This window comes from Tursiops truncatus, chromosome 11, assembly GCF_011762595.2.
Source record: "Tursiops truncatus isolate mTurTru1 chromosome 11, mTurTru1.mat.Y, whole genome shotgun sequence".
Classification (NCBI taxonomy): domain Eukaryota; kingdom Metazoa; phylum Chordata; class Mammalia; order Artiodactyla; family Delphinidae; genus Tursiops; species Tursiops truncatus.
In genome coordinates, this window is record NC_047044.1 from 91,615,740 (window position 1) to 91,630,275 (window position 14,536).

General features: G+C 43.4%; 1 long non-coding RNA gene across 1 annotated transcript in view; it reads left to right on the forward strand.

Annotated features, from left to right (window-relative positions):
• Positions 1-14,536, forward strand: part of LOC141275786 (uncharacterized) — an 89,722-nt gene that overhangs the window by 28,256 nt on the left and 46,930 nt on the right. Inside the window, exon 3 of the long non-coding RNA XR_012324077.1 lies at positions 2,766-2,824. This is a non-coding gene — a long non-coding RNA (uncharacterized lncRNA). The remainder of the gene's footprint in view (positions 1-2,765; positions 2,825-14,536) is intronic.

The following is a 14,536-nucleotide window of genomic DNA, read 5'->3' on the forward strand; positions in this document are numbered from 1 at the left end:
TCCATTCATCCACCCAATCACCATCCATTCACCTTGATCAACCTATTCTTTCATTTATCAAATACTTATTAAACATCTACAATATGTCAATCTCTGTACTATGGCATGGACTCAGTGTAAGGAATTATTGGTTCTCTGATGAATATTCCTGAAAACCACTTTCTGAAGCAATGCCAGTAAATTAGAATCAGCACTCTCTCAGAAATATTTAACCAGTGTGTACAGACTAATTGGTCACTAAAGGTTAATGTCTTATTTTAATGTTCCAGTTTAACGTTTCAGCTTCTTTATCAAAGGTAGTGAAATTTTACAACCTTTTCAGAGAAATTCTGCTTTCTGCAATAGCAACACAGATAAGCTCAAATAATCTGCTTGGCTTGATCGATCGCAAGTAGCTACTTACCTGCTCTGTTTGGCCAGAATCGTAGGTTTGTTATCACAGCGTTTTCTCAATGTTATACATCTTTTAATGGTTGTCTTCCAGCATATTCTTGGGTTCACATTGTAGTACAGCGTTTCTTAATTTATAAGCAGACTGAGAATTAATTATTTACAATTTGTTTAAACAGCCGTATTGTGGACCTGTAGTATGAGATATAGTAGCCAAGATAGCAAAACCTACAACTTTTTGTTGTTTTATTAATTACAAAATATCATCACCACCCAACACCAAACAAATCCCTTCTGTATATATTATAAGAATTCTGTGAAATGTTATTGCAGTTCCATCTATCCCAGATCTCCACACAAATAAATCTTTGCAAGAATGTTTAGGCCGGTGTGATGTGTAGTGGTTAAGAGCATGGCTCTGGAGGAAGACAGATTGGGTTTGTATCATGGCTCTGCAGATACTAGCTGTGTGACCTTAGACAAGTTACTTATCTTCTTTAAGTGTCAGTGTCTCCGTCTCTAAGATGTGAACAGTAATACCTATTTATGTGGCTGCAATTGAGAAAACTAGAGAAAGAACGCTTATGAAGCTCTGGTAAGATTCTTTGCCTAAGGTCTCCATAAATACTGTTTTTTAGTATCTGTGTTATTTTGACTAAGCGGAGGGGAAGAGGTACCATGCAGTTCTTATTTTTTCTACATTTTAGCTGTAGATTATTTTGTGGTAATATATTTTGCATGTTTCATATAGAATTAGGTTCAGCTGTGAGTTACAGAGGGCTAAAACAACAGTGGCTTTAAAGATACAGACCACCCCACTTTCTGTATAAAAGTTAGGCTCTCCAGGGCTGGTGTGTAGTGGTTCTATTCCCTGAAGTTTCCAGGAATCAAGAATCCTTAGAGTTTACGCCTCTGCCATCTTGAGGTTTCAACCATTGTCCTCATGACCTAGGATGTTAGCTAGAGCCCCAGTCACCATCTTAAGATGCAGAGTGGAGGAATACTTGAAAAAGAAAGTGGATGAAAGCAAAGGATATGACAGTGACCTTTTGAGGGAGGTCTCCAAAAGCTGCCACATATTTTCATGTTTATCCAGTTGTCCAGAATCTAGGCACATGTTCAGACTTAGTTGGAATGGAGGATAGAAAACGTATTCTCTGTTCTGAGTGGATATTTGTTCAGCTTAGGATCGCAAGTCCTCCTACTGGGAAGGAATGGAGAGAACGGGTACTGGAGAACACTGGCAGACATCTCGCACAGTATGTAACCTGTGTATCAAACAGACTCAGCTCATTGTGGTATAAATGTGAATGATTTATTTGTCCAATAACTTCTACCAACTTTGCTCTGCTCAACCACCTTTTCCTCCTGGGAGCCAGCTCCCTCATGATATTTCAGTCTGGTTCCTTGTACTTACTCACTCTGGGCTCTTCAGAACAGTCTCACTTCGGTTTGTGAGCCCCAATCTCTTCATTTAAAAACATCTATCTGAAATTTAGTTCAAAACTCTCCTCCTCCTCGCCCCAGTTCATGCTGGATTAGTAGTTCCAGGGTAGAGGTTAGAGGCACCTGGCACCATGGGCTCCCTTTCATCTTCCCCTTTCCTTCTCCTACTTACCTCTCTGAGACTGAGTCAGGGACAAGCATAAGGGACACAGACGGTGACCTCTTCCTACCTTTCTTTTGACCATTCTCACTGCTCTGGCTGGTTGCTTGAAGGCCCAGTGGAAGCAGTAGGGATTCCTTTAAGCCTTGCTGACACGTCTCCATCCTGCAGGCTCCATTGGCATTGGTTGTCCTTTGTAAGCTTCATGGCCATCTGCCCTTCATGGCCTCCTACGCGGGGTCTATAGCCACTTGTGGAATCTATCTTCTGCATGCCTCAGGAAACAGGAACCCAACGGGACCATACGCCCCTCTCAACCAGGCTACGCCCTGGTGCCCTGCTCTGTGGTGTTCTTTCTCCTGCACTGGTGGCAGGTCAACAAGCCTGGTGGCCTCAGACTGCTTAGACATCTGTTGACTGAAAGAAAAATGTACAGTGTAAGAGTTGTAAGTTTCAGTTTTATTCAGGGACTTCACTGAGGACTGTTGCCTGGGAAACAGCCTCTCAGTAGCTCTGAGGGGATTGCTCCGAAGAGGTAGGAGAAGAAGCCACTATGTATATATGATTATGGCTAGGGAATGCGTGCAATCACATATACATCATGAGGAACAGATTTCTCAGTTAATAGTTTTAGTGAGTTTCTATGTATGGGAAAATGTAGGAATCTGGGTTCATTAAAATTTTTTCCTGAAATATCCCTAACTATCTAAGGGTGTTTTTCCAAAGCACAGAGTGCCTTATCTTGTTTTTCGTCCTGAATTCCTTTCAGGGTGTCCTGGAGGTCAGCGACTGCAGTGGGTGATGACTCGATCCTTGGAGAACTGGATGGTGAGCAACAGTCTTTGCTTTACACACTCAATGGGGGCAAGTCCTGCCCCCTTCTTTTTTTTCTATTGTGGTTAAATATATAAAAACACAAATTTGCTATTTTAACCTTTTTTCAGTGTTTAATTCAGTGGCCTTAATTACATTCACAATGTTGTACAACCATCACTACTATCTATATTTCCCAAAGTGTTTCATCACCCAAACACCCGTACCCGTTAAGCAAAAACTCTCTGTTTTCCTCCCTTCATCCCCTGATAACCTTGAATCTACTTTGTGTCTCTTTGAATTTGCCTATTCTAGGTATTTCATATAAGTGAAATCATACAATATTTGTCCTTCTTGTTCGGCTAATTTTACTTAACATAATGTTTTCATGGTTTATCCATGTTGTAGCATGTAGCAGAAGTTCATTCTTTATTGTGGTTGATGAACATTCCATTGTATGTATACAGCACATTTTGCTTATCCATACTTTTTGGCTATTGTGAATAGTGCTGCAAAGAACACTGGCATACAAATGTATGTTTGAGTTCCTGTTTTCAGTTCTTTTGGGTGTATATCTAGGAGAGGGATTGCTGGGTCATCCGGTAATTTTATATTTATCTTTCTGAGAAACTGACAAACTGATTTCCACAGCATCTGCACCAGCAATGTAGTAGGGTCCTAATTTCTCCACATCCTTGCTAACACTTGTTATTGTCCCCTTTTCTGATTATAACCATCATAGTAGGCATGAAGTCATATCTCATGCATTGTGGTTTTGATTTACATTTCCATGATGACTAATGATGTGAAGCATCTTTTCACGTGCTTGTTGGCCATTTGTATATCTTTTTTAGAGAAATGTTTATTCAGGTCCTTTGCCCATTGTTTTAAACTGGGTTGTTTGTCTTTTGGGGACTCTTACCTTCTTGTAGCTACTACAGCGAGAGAAGAAAGAGGAGAGCTTCTCTTCAGGCTGCTGAGTTATCCAAGAAGTCATCTTCTCACACCTCTGGTCTTCCTCTTGTGGCTGTTTATGAATCAGTTTGGGCTCTGTTGTCTCTGAAGTTGGAGGAGGGGGTGCAGTAATGTGATGCTCACAGCAAGAAGTAGGCTTTAAAAACTGCATTCCTGGTATTCACCTCTGGAGGTTCAAGAAGATCTTAATCAGATCTTACATGAACCTGTTTCACTTATGCGTAGAATAATTCAGTCTTAGGACAGGAAGAGACCTTAGAGTTCATCAGGTCCAACCCCATGATTTTACAGATATGGCCTTGCAGGTCCTGAAAGGTGAAGTAACTTTGCCCACTGTTCTGCTAGTTTATAAGTGATTTTTTAAATGCCTGGTTTATGTGTCACTATGACTGGTTGTAAAAGTGTGCCTTCCCTTTTTGTAATCTGGAAGAGGAACACATTAGAGATACGACCTATTTCTGTTTTCCCTTCTCCATGTGACAGAGGTTCAAGGGGAAAATATTTTTTTTTTTTTTTTTTTTTTTTTTTTTTTTTTGCGGTACGCGGGCCTCTCACTGCTGTGGCTGGCCTCTCCCGTTGCAGAGCACAGGCTCCGGACGCGCAGGCTCAGCGGCCATGGCTCACGGGCCCAGCCGCTCCGCGGCATGTGGGATCTTCCCGGACTGGGGCATGAACCCGCGTCCCCTGCATCGGCAGGCAGGCTCTCAACCACTGCGCCACCAGGGAAGCCCAAGGGGAAAATATTTTGCTGTCATTTCTAGCATATGGATGGTTTCTCGGCTTTTGGGGATCAGGCTGTTGTACCAAGTGAATACAGATGAGCATTACGCTTGCCTAGTACTCTGCTCTTTGCAGAGTGGTAGCATTTTCTTTCTTTCTTTCTTTTAAAGCAAAACTTTTATTTATTTATTTTTATAAACTTTATTTATTTAATTTTGGCTGCATTGGGTCTTCGTAGCTGCGTATGGTCTTTCTCTAGTTGTGGGAGCAGGGGCTACTCTTCATTGCAGTGCGTGGGCTTCTCATTGTGGGGGCCTCTCTTGTTGCGGAGCAGGGGCTCTAGGCGCGTGGGCTTCAGTAGTTGTGGCATGTGGGCTCAGTAGCTGTGGCGCACGGGCTTAGTTTGCTCAGCGGCATGTGGGATCTTCCAGGACCAGGGCTCGAACCCGTGCCCCCTGCATTGGCAGGCAGATTCCTAACCACTGCACCACCATGGAAGTCCTGGTATCATATTCTTACAACATCCTGACAATTAGGGAGCAGGTGAGTATTCCTACTGGATGGGTAAAGACATGACCAAGATCATCAGTAAACTGGGGGCAGCTTCCGGTGCAGATGACAGCCCCTCATCTCTGTGAAGGTAGTCTGGCTGTCACCCTACTGATGATCAGCAGGCTGCAGTGCAAGGAACATGAGGATGTAGAGTCAGAGAACTCAGGCCCCATTCCCCTGACCAACTGCTACCTTAGGCAAGTCACTTTATCTTTCTGATTCACAGTCTCCTCACCTGTAAAGCGGAGACAAAAATAACACTGATCTATCCAATTGTTGTGGGAATCAAGACAGAAAGTCGAATTAAAGTCTTTAATGAACATAGAGAGTTATACAAATGTTAGTGATTTCTGTTATCTGGCTGTCTAGGTAGGGGGTCACTTTGTGTATTATAAATAAGACTTTGTAAGGTTTAATGGCATTAGAAGCTTAGGAGAGTTTCAGAGGACTCCTGCAGCAGAAAAGATGACGTGCTCTTCATCCTTAGGTCTTATCCTAACCGTAACCATTGTTATTTAGAATTCAACAGACATAACAAGCTAAGTCTTCTTGAGATATTCTCCACTTTGTAAATACAAGCTTGCCTTTTACAGTTCTTTCACCCTTGGAAAGATGCAACGTTTAACTCATTCCACGTAGCATTTGAAAGGTCAGTTGTGAAAATCTGAAAATCTTTCTAACACACAAATCCAGTCACAACGCTCTTATTATTAAAACCTTTTTACTCCCCGTGGCTCACAAAGTACAAATTCCATAGCTGCAAATCCTTTTCCTGTCCAAGTGGATGAGAAATATGTAAATAGATATGATAATCAAACCCATGCCCTGGGTGTGCAAGGCCTACCGCGGTCCAGCCCTGGTCTGTGTGCTCAGTCTAACCTCCCGCCTCTGGTTCCCACACACCCACAGCACGGGCACAGCCCCTCTTACCTGGGACCACAGATGCCCGCCTGTCCTGGCTCTTCGTTTGCTGGGCCTGCCTCAGCTGCACAGATGCCCTGCTCCCTCGTCACTTTCGTGTTTACCCTTTAAGACGCAGCTCAGAAGCCACGTCATCTGTGAAACCACCTCTGACCTCTTCTTCCTCACAGGGAGGATTAATCATTCTTTCTCTGTGTGAAAATAAGCATTTCCCACGTGATTCTGTCTTTTGTTCTATTTCATTTGAGATTTTGTCTAGCTATTAGTCCTCCAGCATTTTGAGGGCTGAGCAGAATCTTCCTCTTTGTCTCTCTGCACCCTAGTGCCCAGTGCCACATGTGGAAACATCAGGTGCTCAATACATGTTTGCCGCATGAAAGTTTGCGGAAGACCATAGGGCAAGATACACTGATGAGATAAACGGGAACTTGTTCGTGTTGTCTGATTTAAAACTCGCCAGCAGTCCCTAGAGCCTGGAACTATGCCCATCATTGCTTTGGGTCTCCATCCCCTCCGTCCAAGACTGAAAAGATTTCTCCCTTCTCTAGTCATTAATTAGACATGAATGAGACAATACAACAAGGCCACCCTCCTGACCTCTGGTGTAGCCAATCAGTCTGTTAATTGGAGAGACAGAGCCTGTGACACCAGCAAGCTGTGTGACTGTAGCCGATCTCTCCTAGTCTCTGGGCTTCAGGTTTTGGAATCAGGGAGTTAGACTTCATATTCTCAGAGGTCCCTCTCAGTCCTGACTCTCTTCTACATGGTTGATCCTGGGAAAGCCGAATGAGGCAGAGGACAGGTAAATATATTTCAGCTGGGGTAGACACAGTGGCAGGAGAAGGGGCAGGATCGGGGTGGGTCAGGTATCAGCATGAAAACCCTGCATTCCTTCGAAACTACAGTGTCCTGGGAATTCCCTGGCGGTCCGGCAGTTAGGATTCCGCGCTTCCACTGCAGGGGCCCAGGGTTCCATCTCTGGTCGGGGAAATGAAAGCCACGCGGTATGGCCAAAAAAGAACAAAAAACCTAGAGTGTCCTGTTGTTGTTGTTGTCTCCTCGTTCCTCTCAGCACAAGAGTAACGGCTTCTAGCTCAAAACGCCTTCTTCAGAATGCTAACCGCTTCCCCATGATGCCCCCTAACCCTGGAAATGTTTCCTCACACCTGGTCACATGATCCTTCCGAATATCCCCTACCCACCCTTTGAGCTCTGTGTGCTCTTTTCTGCACCTCCCCAGAATCTCAACAAGTTAATGCCTATGAGATCAGAATGGGAAACAGCGGAAGGGTCAGATGAAGCCTAGCATATACTTACTTGGATGAGAGCAGAGGAGTCAGTGAAGAGGAATAAGAATGGGAGGTCAGTGAGCTCTCTGGATAGAAAAGAGGACGTGGAAAAAGGGAAGGGTCGGTGTTGGGAGGGAGGGCTGGGGAATGAGACAGACTTAGGAATTTTACTGCAGGTCTGTTGTACGGCAGCTTTTTTTTTTAGGAAGGAGCTTTCTGAAAGAAAATATAAGGTATGAGGATTGCACACCAGCACACAGGGTGAGGATAAGAATATTTCAAGAGCATAGAGTTAAATATTTTACAAAAGGCATTGTATTAATTTTGGTATGTCTTTTATTAAGTGAAAAGTAGAGACATTTATTGGATGGACTGGCTATAATTAAATATTTAGATAAATTCTAATATTTATTGCTCCAAAAGAGACAAAGTCCAACAACTAACCAAAACTGAGAAGCCTGCTATCAAGAAAAGGGCTAAAAGAAACATTTTGTCTTCTTTTATTTATTTATTTATTTTTGGCTGTCTTGGGTCTTCGTTGCTGCACGCGGGCTTTCTCTAGTCGCGGCGAGCGGGGGCTACTCTTCGTTGCGGTGCACTGGGCTTCTCATTGCGGTGGCTTCTCTTATTGCGGAGCATGGGCTCTAGGCGCTTGGGCCTCAGTAGTTGTGGCACACAGGCTTAGTAGTTGTGGCACACGGGCTTAGTTGCTCTGCGGCATGTGGGATCTTCCTGGACCAGGGATCAAACTCGTGTCCCCTGCATTGGCAGGCGGATTCTTAACCACTGAGCCACCAGGGAAGTCCCAATGTCGTGAAGCTTTTGCCGCATGTTTTCTTTTTGAATTTTATTTTATTTTTTAATTTTTATTTTTTTGAATTTTATTTATTTTTTATACAGCAGGTTCTTATTAGTTATCTATTTTATACATATTAGCGTATGTATGTCAATCCCAATCTCCCAGTTCATCCCACCACCACCCCACCGTCCACTTACCCCCTTGTCTTCTTTTATTATAGTGAAGAAAATGGGAGGCAAAACAGATTAAGGGAAAAGAACAAAAAATGAAAAGAGGACACAAAATGCCCAGTGTTAAGGGACCGAGCACCAGCCATGATCCAGTGACCCCAGCACAGCACTTCCCCCTCGATTTCCCACCGCAGCAGCTTCCCCTTACGAAATAAGAACAGGGTAACGCTGGCTAGTCAGAAAAATGTTGCTCAGAATTCAACTAAAGATAAGTAACAGCAAAGATATATCCAGTTCCTCGGCAAACTACTTGCTGTTGCATAGCAACAACTGCCTAGTTTTATTTCTGTCACAGTATTGCCATAAGGAAGCGTTGAAATTAAGTATTTTTAACAAATGTAAACAAACAAGCTAGCATACCTCACTGCACCCAGCCAAGCCACCTGCCCCCTTCTCAGTGAGAAAGGCAGCCTCTCAAAGCAGGAGATAATCAAGGTGGTCAAAGGAGAAACAAACATTTATTGGGTCCTTACTAATAATCTCTTTCTGATTTATCTCACTTAATCCTGACAAGAACCATGTGAGGCCCGTCTTGATCCCATTTTGCAGATGGGGAAACACACCTAGAAGCATACAGTAACTTGACCAAGGTCACCCAGCCAAGAAGGCGCAGAATTGGGTTTTAAACATTCCCCTCACCCTTTTCCTGTCTGATCAGTCATCTAGTGCTTTCCCATCACTGCAGTACAGTGAGGCCTGAAGCTGACTGTGGAAACAACTCTCACCCCTTCTGAAGGTGTCTGCAGCACACTAGTCATACCTCCAGGACATCTGGAAATGTTTGGACCCACATCTGACCCCTTGGGCCAGCTGTTTCATGGTACAGATTTACCTGAGAAAATCTGAGTTTATGATTAGTCTAGTGCAAGAAGTGCAGAGAAAGGCAGAGACTGTGAAGACACAGTCTTTCCTCAGGGCACTTGTGTTCTGATCTATTTGAGGGGAGTCACAATTCCTGGTATTGGCATTTACAGACAGGTGTTTAGGAGTTATTCAAGAAATAAGTTTTCTATGAACTGAGACATTGACTTTGGTCCTTTGCCTTTTATAAGAAGGAATAATACACCAAATGCAAGGAACCCAAGCTGTAGACATTTTTGAAATCTCCTCTGCTTACAACTTGGGGGTGCGTGTCATGGAAAGATCTCACTTCTGATTGCCAACCACCCATGTGGTCCTTACATAGAGGAGGAATTTAATGCAACAGACATTCACTGAGTACCTGTTGTACCAGGGTACAGAGCTGTATTATCCTGACCTCTGATCTCAAGAAATTCTTCAACCTCATTGAGGAGGTAAATAGCATACATACAGTTAATACTGTGTGATGGATAAATGTTATAACAGATGTAGGCTTAAAGTACAGCAGGGGCACAAAAATAGGTGTCATCCAGTCTGGTGCATCAGAAAACGTTTTTTTGGAAGAGCACCCACATGATCATGTTAATGCAGGTCTCAGGATCACTGAAGCATTCCACGTAAAAAGACAGCATGCGGTCATGAATCCACAGCAGCTCAGGAAGCCTGGAGTATAAACTGTTGGGAGGGAGATGACATTGGAGAGATGAGTAGGAGTCAGTGATGGTGTGGTATCTGTGTACGCTGGGGGTGGAGTTTTGGTACAAGGTTAGGCAGAGGCATTCATTCAAAGGATGATGCCAACCATTGACAGATTTAGAAGCAGGGGGGTAACCTGCTAAAATCTGTGCCTTAAGAAGGCATATCTAGTGGCAGTTAGGAGGAAGTAGATACAGCTGGGCAAGATTAGATGGAGAAAGATCAGGAAAACACCGAGTAAAACAAATTTGAAGAGATTTCTTTGCCAGAGTTCTCTTAAAAATGTTGAATGTGGGAATGAATACTGTGAAATGGCTCTGTTGTGGGTATTCTCTCTTTGTCCCTCCAGACCCACTCTCTACTCTTTCTACTATGACTCTAAGAGGCTGACCTTCTGAAAATGTCCCCTGCCTTTTGGTTTCTCGTTGGATTCAGTCAGTGGGAGTCACTAGCAGGAGATTCAAGGGTAGGCAGAGAGACAGGACAGGAAATTTACACCCCCCCCTCCACTGGGCCTTTGTCAGTAGCTCTACTGCGAGGTCACAGTTCTATCTGAGAGGTCTGTTTTCCATAGGCATAGCTGGCTCTGGGTCCTAGAGCTACAGTTCTGTCCTTACTCTCATCGCTTCAGACCCAGCAGTGGCTAGCTTAGGGGAGCGTAACTGTCTCTTGCTAGTTCCCTTAGCCTACTTGTAAGCAGATAGGGTAGGGGTCCCTGGAGAAAGAGAACCAGGCGTGGCTTTCTTGACTCAAGAAAAGCCCTTTGGGGCCTAAACCATTTTGTGATCTAAGCCTGGCCACAATGCTTGCCCTTGAACAGGTCTCAGTAATAATGATTTTAAGGAAACAAAAGAACAAACTGTTATTAAGCAAGAGAAGTAACAATAACAAAGATAGCAAATCAGTTGTAAGGACTCCCAGTTCTTTTTCAATGGTAAAGACTAGCCTGAAGTCTTTAGAAACTAGCTCTTCTTGAGCTGTTGTGCAGAATTTAAATCCCCCAGGCGCTTAAACCCCAGAACAATTGGAACCTAAGGGATGATGATGGTGTTGACCTTTTCTCACCCTGGATGACTTCAATCAACTAAAGCTTGGACTCTGTTGACCAGACTGCCCAAGCCCCTTCATGAATATGCATGTACCCTTAGCTTAAAACGTACCCAGTTTTGTTTTCCAGGGAGGCACTGCTTTGGGAAAGATTCCCTGTGTTCTCCTTACTTGCTGCAATTTATAATAAATTCTTCCTTCTCCCACTCTTTGGCTTGGATGTGTCTTTTGGCTTGACACCCAACAAGAGGGGAACCCAGTTTTCAGGTAACATGCTTACACCTTTGTAAAAAGTCCCTTCGTCATCCAAGTGTCTTAAGTTACCACGTTGGGATGTGATCCAGTTTCCTGCTGGGACCCTGACTAATACAATCATGGAAAACTCTCCTTGAGAAGCATCTGTTGGCTTCATGCTCGATGATCTGGGGCAGAGAGAATGAGCGTTTGAACCAAGACTGGCATAGCAAATATGAAGCGGAGGACACAGGTTGGAGAGATACTCAGGGAGGAGAACTGACAGTGCGGTTGGGAGGTGGGGAGGAGGTAAGAGAGCATCTAGGGTGGCTTCTTGGCTTCGGGCTGAGTTGGGTGGTATCGTTCACCAAATTACAGAACACAGAAGGAAGGACAGGTGCTAAGGAGAATATGAATAGTATTTGGGGGACATATTAAATTCAGACTGCTTCTGGGCCCTTTAGGGGGAGGGACTGTTGTTCATCTGCTGACTTGAATGAAGAACACGTGAAGCTCAAATTTTTTTTTCATTGCTGCTCGGAATTTTCCCTGTTTACTTTTGCCAGTCTTTTCCTCACAATCTTTGAAAATATACATATCCTTGGATGTGTAAATAGGTAGTTTCTGGTATCTTTTATTTTTTTTTTGAGAATAATTTCTTTTTTCCTGCTGTTTTGTTTTATTTAAAAAAATTTTTGGCCACTCTGAGCAGTTTGTGGGATCTTAGTTCCCTGACCAGGGATTGAACCTTGTGCCCTGGGCAGTGAAAGCATGGAGTCCTAACCACTGGACCACCAGGGAATTCCCTCTGGTATCTTTATTGTGGGCCATATTGATCTTCTTAAAAGGCCCACACTTGTCCCTGTTTTCTCTTTATCAAGCTAAAGCAAGGTCTCTTTAAGACAGACATGAAAAAGCCTTCAGCTGCCAGCCAGTCAGGCACTGCTAAGCGCCCACACCCCCTTCTAGTCTCCAGTTTCCACTGCAGAGGGCACACTGCCCATGCCTGTCACAAGGTGGCAGCCCTGGCCAACCGACCTGTGTGAACAAGTGGGTGTTGACATGAATCCCCCTGCCTCTGCCACCCAGTCCGTTCTCATCCCCATTGCAACCTTAGCTCAAAAACCTTCAACAATTAGAGAAAAGGAGTTCAAATTCCTTAGCCTAACGATCAAGTCACACCCAAAACAATGAAGGAGGAAGCAGAGGCCATGATATTTGTAATGGTAATGAATGGAATATCCCTAGGGGAGAAAGGAGCTTTTAGGGAATAAGCATGGGGATTTCTAGGTCCCATTCCATTGCCTGAGGGTGGGGTATGACTAACTGGGGGAAGCAGTGGATTTCCTTCTATTCTTTCATTTTTTTTTAGCCTGCAATTCTTTTAAAATGCTTATTGCAGATATTGTTCCTACTGTTCATTCAGCAGGCAAACATATACGGACTTTATTGTAATTTTTCATCACGTTTGTCTTTTATCCCTAATTAGATTTTTAAGTCCGAGCATTTTATGTTCCTTACAACCCACAGATTTTGCTGTGCTTAAAGCAGGTGTCAAACACTTGTTGAATAAATGGTGAATATATTGCTAAGTGTAAATCACCAACATAGAGCTCACCTTGCATGGAAAGGCCCGAGGCAAGCGCCCAGTTTACCCTTTAAGGACAGCTCTCATTTCTTTTAATCTTCATTCAGCTAATTATCTCAAGGTCAGTGAAGCTTGAGAGTAGGAAAAAGATTATTATAAAGAATGGAGTCGAGTTCAGTAGGTTAGTGCAGAGGCTCAGCTACTTGCTTGCTGTAGAACCTTGAGCAAATTACTTCATCCACTCAGACCTTATTTCTTTATCCATGAGATTAATCCATTATGGAGAGTCAGCACAGTGCAGTGAAAGGAGCTTGATCATCAATCAAAAGGTGTTGGTTCTAGTCCCTGCTCTGTTGTTAGTGGTATTATCTTAACCTCCTTAAGCCTCAGTTCTAAAATTCTATGTATGTGAACACTTAAATAACTGAAACTAAAACCATGCACGTGTGGATTAGATCTATTGCTGTATTAGAAATCACCCCTGAATTTGACAGCTTAAAAGAACAAATGTTTAGGATCTCATGCAGTTTCTGGGAGGTTCTGACTCCGTCTCTCACAGGGTTGCAGTCCCGTTGTAGATCCAGGGCTACAGTCATCTCAGGGTTTCACTGGGGCTGGAAAAGCTTGAGCTTCCAAGCTCATTCAAGTGATTATCGCAGGCCTCAGTTCCTCAGTGGCTGATGACTGGAGTCTTCAGTTCTTTACCATAGGGCTGCTCACAGCATCGCAGCTGTCTTCCCCCAGAGCAAGAGATCCAAGAAAACTAGAGCTAGAGATACAGGTACAGATAGATGGGGGAGCAGGGGGAACCCAACACTGGGCTGCAGTCTTTTATCACCTAATAATCTTGGAAGTGACCTCCCATCATTTCTGCTGTGTATTGTTGGTCACGTAGACCAATCCTGGTACAGTGTGGGAGCAAATTACTCAAGGGTGTGAACACCCAAAACAGGGATTATTGGGGGCCATTTCGAGGCTGGCTACCACAGTGCTCAACAGTGGAATTAACAGTCTTGTCAAGTACTACTCCTTCCCTTTCTCATCTCCCCTGATCTCTCCCCAGCCAGAGTATAATCTTGTTCTCCCCTGTGTCCCCCTGTGCCTGGCACATGCTGTGTGCTCACTATTCGTTGAGATGAAATGAATGAGTATTACACTTTCTCCATGCTTTTTTTTTTTAAAAAAAAAACATGAGACTGGAAGGAATCTTAGCGAGACTTTACTGTACCTTATCTCTTTACAGATATGGAAATCAAGGTCCAGAAAGGACTCCTTATTTGTTAGCAGTGGAGCTAAGGCTAGAATCTGATCTCTAAACTTCCCATTCTCTGTATTTTCTACTTCCCTCTCTCTTAACTTCAGTCTTTGTAACTTGGAATTATCCTTGACACAGAATTTAGTAGCTCTGTTAATAAATCATCTACCTCTGCCTTTTGTGCCATTGCCTTCGTTCCTCTTCTATTGAAATATTCAGTAATGCTTTCGTCTGATTTTCCTTCTATATTATAATTTTCTCTTTCTGATCACCTTCCGAGTCCCTGGCCCTAACCCTAAACATACTGAATGGCCAAGGTTTCATGGATATTAAATTCTAATATTAACCTGCACTATCATCTTCCATGCTCTGTTTATTTTTTATTCTTGTAATACAGTTCATAATTAAGTGTCTGAAAGGGTTTGTAGTTTAAAAGGCAAAGGCAAAAATCCTTTTGCAGCAGGTCCTGTTTAAATCACAGACCGCATTTTTGCTTCGTTTCTCCATTTCTTTCCCTTGTCTATTACTAGCCTCATTGGAAAAAAAAATTATTTGAGATC